Source organism: Nesoenas mayeri (genome assembly GCF_963082525.1).
Source record: "Nesoenas mayeri genome assembly, chromosome: 1".
Classification (NCBI taxonomy): domain Eukaryota; kingdom Metazoa; phylum Chordata; class Aves; order Columbiformes; family Columbidae; genus Nesoenas; species Nesoenas mayeri.
Window position 1 is genome coordinate 47,947,810 of NC_137541.1, and position 8,142 is coordinate 47,955,951.

Here is an 8,142-nt window from a genome sequence, read left to right on the forward strand (position 1 = left end):
AGCACAATCAGACAATGTTGCTGTCACAGCATGGCCAAGAGCTATAGAAAGAATGGGGAAAGAAAGGGATGTGCCCCAGTGGAATTTTCTACGTGATGCTGTAAGCCCTGTCAAATGCTGAAACCTCCAAAGAGAAGCAGCAGCTTTAACTTTTGGGGGTGTGATTGGAAGCAGCAACACCAGCAGAAGCTGAAATCAGGCAGAGAGAGAGACAGGGAGAGAACAAACATGAACCCCATTCTGCTTAAGTACAGCCTCTGATAATTACATTGAACGGTCTTCCCAAACATACCCACCATCTCTGCCTCCTGCACTAATACTTTGTACTTCCTATATTGTCTGTCCTACTGTAGCCTGCCAGTTCTTTGCTTATCTCTTCCTCTCTCTGTTTTCACCCTGTCTTTTCTCCCATCCTTTTCCTCTGAAAAAATATTTTGCAGCCTACAATTAGTGCACTTGGCTGAAGTCTTGTTGGGCATATCAGGAAGTTTTCTGGATTGCTCATGGGTGGAGTTTCCCAAAAGCATCAGTTTGGTAATAATGTTGTATAAACAATGGGTCTGCCAAACCCTGAATAGTGTGAGGCAACCTCAAAATGTTGTGCCTCCTCACAGATTTCTCTCATGGGTTACCTCACACAACAGAGATGATGTGGCCTCCACAGTCACGCAGCAAAAATGACCATGGGCATAACCTCAGCATACGCTGACAGGGTGAATCATAGAATCATACAATGTCCTGAGTTGGAAGGGACCCACAAGGATCATCGAGTCCAACTCCTGTCCCTGCATAGGACAACTCCAAGATTCACACCATGTGTCTGAGGGCGTTGTCCAGTCTCTTCTTGAACACTGTCAGGCTTGGGGCTGTGACGCCTCCCTTGGGAGCCTGTTCCAGTGCTCCACCACCCTCTGGGTGAAGAACCTTCTCCTAATGTCCAACCTAAACCTCCCCTGGCACATCTCCCTGCCTTTCCTTGGGTTCTATCATTGGTTGCCAGAGAGAAGAGATCAGCACCTGCCCCTCCTCCTCACCTTGTGAGGAAGCTGTAGACTATAATGGGGTCTCCCCTCAGTCTCCTCTCCACGAGGCAGAGAGGAATGTGCCTTGTTTTCTGTCACTTCTTTTAATGAGCCTGAAGCATTGGTACCGATACTATTTGGTAGATGCCTGTCCAAGAGGCCATTAAGATGTTATGGTGGGTAAGACAGTTAGAAGTGCAGGCACATTTTCAAAGTTGCATGTGGATTACCAAGCTCATTTCTGCCAGCTGTCGTGGGATAATGAGCTGTATAATAATGACATCATTTGCAGCAGCTATGGGATCAAGCTTGAATCAGTACATTGTCTGCAAAAGGAGTTTAAGTAAATATTACAGTTCATACAGCAGTAGTATGGCTTGACATGCAGAATCATTTAGCTCATTTGGGAATCCTGGTTAGGAAAGCGGTGAGCAAGAGCTCCAATATTTATTCAAACCACAGACTGGGTGTGCCACAAATAGCCCTAATTTCCTACATTTCTTTTTGTAGCAGGCCATTCCCATAAATTTCCCAACGTTTGAATGAAATTTCCATACTAGGTATCCTTTTCAGGATGAAGTTTTCTAGAAATTTTCAGCCTTTTCGAAGAACAAGATAATATGTGACATCTCCCCCCGCCTCCTTTGAACCTTTCCTGGAGGTCTCCCAGCATCAGAAAGCATATGGAGACCTGATAGGAGCAAACTGGTCTACGAGACCTTTCTTCTGAGGGCATGGGCAGGTCATTCACTGAAAGACATCAGGGCGAATGATCCAAGCCAGATGAAAAGCAGATACAGTGGGATGGATACTAGCTCAGCTGGTTCACCTGCTCAAGAGGTGAGAGGTCAATGTGCTGGACCTAAAAGCATAAAGAAAATACACAGAGAAAAAACTATCTGGAACTGTATGTTAAAATCATTTCACTAAGGCAGCCCTTGAGAATTGAATTTTATCTCTACATCTGTAATATCAACCCAGCAGTTGTACTCTGTGTAGGAAGCAGTGGGATGGAGATGTGAAAAGGCTGGCAAGGAGCGGGATGTAAAACCCAAAACCTGGAGACTGCAAAGTTATAAGCAAGTGTTTTGAATTCTTGGTTGAGATCTGAGAGATGCTGCAAGGGAGAAAGCAACAGAGTTTGAAGAAAGAGACAAATAATGAAAAGCAATGCTGTGATTATAAGGCAAATCAACAGCTTTTATGTCAATTGGAAGATGAAGAGGAGGGGGAATGGTCTTTAGAAGGAAATAATTAGTTCTGCGTTAGAATAGTGAAAAGTAGAAATGTGAAAAGCTGGAGATGAGGTTGCCTGCTATCCTGTCTAAGAAAAGGTTTCTGCTATCTATCTAACTACGATTTTATGAACTGTGGATGATGTTTATTTGTTGCTCTTCCTGTTCGATTTTATAATGGTGAGTGCATCCTTTTACATTTTTTAAAATCAATTTGATGCTTGCAGATCGATTTGCCACACTAACATCCTCTCCCTCTCTCCATCTCTTCAGCTTCTAATGAACAGCCCATGCTGCTTCCTCTCATGTGTTCACCACCCCGCTGACTCCAAGACATTTTCCAGCCTGCTAAGTACCCTGCGGCACTTTTTCTCTGCCTCTTCCTTGCCAGTGGCACTGAGTAGCAGTCAATGGTACAATGTCTGGATGGACACCAGTGACAAGTTGTGTCCCTCAGGGGTCTGTACTGGGACCAGTACTGTTTAATATCTTCATCAATGACATAGACTGTGGGATCAAGTGCACTGTCAGTAAATTCGTGGATGACATCAAGATGAATGGTGTGGTTTACACTCCTGAGGGACAGTATGTCATTCAAAGGGGCCTGGACAAGTTTGAGAAGTAGGTCCATGCAAATTTCATGAGGTTCACTAAGTCCAAGTGCAAGGTCCTGCACCTGGGTTGGGGCAACCCCTAGTATCAATACAGGCTGGCAGATGAAGGAATTGAAAGCAGCCCTACTGAGAAGGACATGGGGGTACTGGTGAATGAAAGATTGGTCATGAGCTGGCAATGTGCACTTCAAGCCCAGAAAGCAAATCGTGTCTTGGGCTGCATCAAAAGGAGCATGGCCAGCAGGTCAAAGGAGGTGATTCTGCTCCTCTGCTCTGCTCTGGTGAGAACCCACCTGAAGCACTCTATCCAGCTCTGGAGCCCTCAGTACAGGAAAGAGTTGAACCTGTTGGAGATGGTCCAGAGGAGGCCACAAAAATGATCAGAGGGCTGGAACACCTGTCCTGTGAGGACAGGCTGAGAGAGCTGGGGTTGTTCATCCTGGAGAAGAGAAGGCTCCAGGGACACTTTATTGCAGCCTTTAAGTACTTAAAAGGGGTCTATGAGAAAGATGTGGACAGACTTTTTAGCAGGGCCTCTTATGATAGGACAAGAGGTAATGACTTTAAACTAAAGGAGGGGAGATTCAGGCCAGACACGAGGAAGAAAGTTTTTACAATCAGGGTGGTGAAACACTGGCACAGGTTGCACAGAGGGGTGGTAGATGCCGCATCCCTGCAGACATTCAAGACCAGGCTGGACAGGACTTTGAGCAACCTGGTCTAGTTGAAGATGTCCCTGCTTATTGCAGGGGTTTGAACTAGATGATGTTTGAAGGTCCCTTCCAACCCAAACTATTCTCCGATTCTATGATTTCCTACGAAGCCCAGCACTGCCACTGAGAATGCTTTACCTCAAGCCGTGTCTTCTGCTTCCCAGTATGCTTTCTCCCACAGTCCATGGTGCAATGCAACAATGTGTGGCTGTATCATGAGGGGAGACAGGGGTGGCTTTGGGGTGTACAATGAGGGTTTGGAGCAGCAGCCTCAGGTAGATGCAAGGGCAAAGAGAAAGGAAACATGCCCAGTGAACTAGAAATTCCCACACTGTTGTCAAACATGCTTGCTCATTGGTGTGGAAAAGGGAAGCTGAGGAGAAGAGAAATGAATTTGAATACATTTTAATTGGGATTATGGGCATATGGTGTGCTGCCATTTGTTTTCCTCTTCCTGCTCTGCAGTGGGGCTCTAATACCTTCACACATTTGTCTTTATTTGTCATGTCAAAAAGGGGGAGAGCAAGTGGCTTTTTTTCTCCCCCCTCTTTGGGGCCATGCTAACAGCTCTCTCTTCACCCTGAACTTTGCCTAAGGAACAATCATGATTTTCAGAAAAAAAGTGCAGCCAGATTGCAAAAGCACATTAAGCAGCTCTGACTTATTTTTATTAAACTTTTCAGCTGCTCCTGGGAGGACCTTTGCTACTTTCCAGCAGCAGAAAGACATGGATTCAAGTGGAGAGAGGGGACGTGATGTCCACATGCACATGCACATAATTCACAGGCAGCTGGATAGTTAGGTTTTATTGTTATGACAGTATATTTAGTGTTTTGTAAAAAGCTACTTAGGGAGCAGTTTCCCTTGTTGTACAGCAGTTTGTTAGCTGTAAGATTCAGACATAAGCCTTTAATTATTGCCTAGCATCTCCGCAGAAGCAATTTGAGTTCTCTCTCCTGCCTCATGCAGCATCTTGGGATGCTCTGCATTGGAATGTGAACAAGCTATTGTTTAACATGGCTTTAAATCATTACAGAAATGCTCTGTAGCATCCACTGGGAAAGGCTGCTCCCATCTGCCCTGTTCATTTCTCACAGTCACTCTGGGAACCAGGGCCAGTAATCACAGAAATTTTGTTTAAAGGTTAAGCACAGAGTAGCTTTATCTTCATACACTGTACAAGAGAATAACAGGTGAAGGTGTTGCTCAGAAATATTTAAAGAGAAATGTAAAGCTTAAGATTAAGCACCTTTATGTAAGCATCTTTCCCTTCATTCTCTGGAACTGCATATGACACAGTATAGGACTTTTAGGGGACTTAGAAGCTAATGTCCATGTAGAACAAGATGTCTCCAGCACAGTTGAAGCCAATTTGAATCTCCTTCTGCCTCTCCTGACACAAACTCTCTACAGTAGACTTCGGTCAGCTCAATGCCATTGAGATTATCTCAGTCTGAACATAACTTTAGGTCTGTAGCTCCTGAATAAAAGCTGAGACTTCCATTTTCCTTCTAAAAATTATGCATTATGTATTATGGCTTAGGCTTGCAGAAAAAGTATTAAACATTGCCTAATGTTATTCCGTATATCCTAAACTTGATGCTCCTTTTGTCCCAAGGTTTCTGTTTCAAATAATGATGAAAAAAGTTGTATTAAATTTACATCAAAGGAAAGTTGAGGAAGCAGAAACATGAATAACAAACATATGCATAATGTGATTCTGAACAAAGAAACCTGTGCCGTCAGTGTGGGGATAGGCCACGTGGGAACACATGTATGTCATTGCAGCATATTGCTAACACATGTAGGGGTCATCCAGATATGCTCAGGGGCAACTGAGATCCCTGTTTGAAGGTAAATTTGACAGAATCTGGTTTGTAGGCACTGTGGCAATGACCGCACTTAAATCTTTATAGAGTGGTTACTACAGTTGTTTATGTGTTATCCTGAATAGGTTTCTATGTATGGGGTATGCCAAAGAGAGAATATAAAGAATATGCAAATAGTCAGTGTAAAGATTTACTGAAAAAAAAAAAAAAAAAGAATTACAGATGACAATAACATCCTGAAAGTAGTTCATACACATCTTTAAAATGGATGAAAAAAAAACCATTAAATTTTAATAAATTTCACCCACCCAGATCTCAGAGCTCCAAAACAGTTCAGGAGTTTTTCTTCATCAGCAGCTTGCAATATTCCCAGCTCTTCCAGTGAAACACAGAGCATGGCTAAGGGGTCACAGCTCTGTAGGGATGTGAGGATGCATTTGCCAAACAGTAAGGCTCTGGATTCAGGATCTCAGTTCAGAGCTCTTCTGCAGGAGCTAAGGACATGCTAGTCTTTTGCAAAAATAATTCAGACTCTTTGTGCCAGAAGTGATTTAGCATTGTATACTTGTTAGGCAGATCTAGGTATGCTTGACGTTTGTTAGCAATACTTCCATTTTGGTTTGGTTTCACCAGGTGTTTGGAATCTTGAACAGACACCGTCTATTAGTCCGAATGCATTTCTGCTTTTCTTTACTGGAAGCTCCGGCCCCCATTCTACTGTCCTTCACATCGCCCTCGAACTGAAACAGCACTCCACTGACTGGCTGCTCTTTATCACCAGAGTTTCCAAATGTTCAGCACATTGCAGCAGATTTTCAGAAGTGGGCAGCCATCAGCTATGGTAATTACAGTTAGGGCCAAATTCTCAAAAGAACTTGGCATACTGCCCCTAATTTGGTCTCAGGCATTGATACATGGTGCTTTCCTACAGGAATCACAGCTCCAATTTGGGAAGTCACCTAATTCTGTGCCCCACAGAGGTTTGCGATGCTTGCGGTGCCAGAGAAGGACAGAAAAAATGACACTCCAGCTATTACAAAATTACAGTTTTGAACAGGAGGAATCCATAAATATAATATGCATTTTAAATTAAAATGTAACAGCGGGGATTGATCTGAAAATAGCCACTGTATGCAGGAATTGACGTGAAAATAGCCACTTAAGTTTTGGCACATTATAGCTAAACATACTAGAGCAGGTCTTTAAACTTTGGTGCCCTAAGTTACTTTTAATGAATCTCCAAAAGGTGTCTAAGGAAACCAAGTTTCATAGTCATTATGCTAAGATCTTAAATTTCCATCTATGTTAATACTGAAAGATGCTTAGAGCTGCACAAATTCAAAACAGTTGAAAAAAAAATCACTGGAATAGAATTATAATCAATCTTTAAATAGTAGTTTTCAAGACAGTACTCTAACGTCAGTTGTAGAAGGGACTGAAGTGATTGAACTTCTGCCTCCCCAAAGGCAGATCCAAGGGTAAAATAAACTGGATGAAATCACTGAATGTAGAATTAGGGTTAGCCAAGGGCCTCTTAGCCCTTCTAATTGACCCTTGAAAACTATCCTACCTATTTTGGGAACAGAATAAATGAAAGCAGTTCACCAACTTTTAGACTAATCCAAACAAACGTAAAAAAAAGACCAAAACAAAAAAAGTCTCCAAGCCAAATCCAAACAAGCAACCCAAGACCCCTTCTAGTCCCCTGAGGTAGGCAAGGTCGCTGCCTAGGAACGCTCTCGTGACTTGCACGCAGATAAAGCTGCTCCAGCTCTGATGTGATGCAGAAGGATGTGACAACATGGCGATGTAGCACTGCTGGCGTGTGGGGCTTGGCTTCAGGGTGAGCCCTCGCTCCCCAGCTGTATTTCAGCACATTTCTAGTGTGTCTCAGGCTGCCACCCCCCAGCCCGACCGTGAGTAAATACGCTCGCAGTGTGTCTGCACGCTTGCACAACATCCCACCACATGCACAGGCAGTTGCTGAAGCTCTGCCCTGCCAAGGTCAGTGGGAACTTTTGTCATTGACTTCGGTGCAGGCAGGATTTCCCCCCATGGACACACACCTCCTCCCGGATGCATGTGCTTGCGGGTGTTTGTGTATCTAGACATGCTTTACAGTACAAAGTACTTACAGGAAGGCATCTTCTCTCTTCTACATGTTTTTCAGCTTCGTATAGTGTGAAGTCAGACCCTGACTGTCACAGCGGCAGTTTCTCACAGCTTAATGGCGTTAAAGAGCCCTTCTTGCTGCTGGGCACTGCAATAACAATCAGGCTGGGAGGAAGGGGAAATGAGCAGCGCAGCACACGCTGTACCTTCCAGCCACCAGCTATTGTTAAGAGCACGTTGCTCCAGACAGAGTGGCAGCAAGGCACTGGGTGGGAAGCAGGTGTAACCTGCCAGGAACACCCGTCTAGCAAAAGTCAATTTTTAATGCAGACGAGTACCCGTCCTTCACAGCTGCCTCTTGCCACCAAAATGAAAAAAGGTTTTACATTCCTGTTGCTCAACACTTGAAAGCTTAACAAACAGCTTTATGGCAAACTAAGAGCTCGTTTTGTCGTCTTGGCCCTTTGCTCATTCATCTGCAAAGTCGTTGATCTTTTTTTCTTCAACTCCGTGTCACAACATAGTGTTTCATGTGCAACAGTTTGCTCTCAGGAAGCACATTTTCAGACACTTAGCTATAGTGTCATTGCAGAGGAGTCCGAAATCTCTCTTCCTTG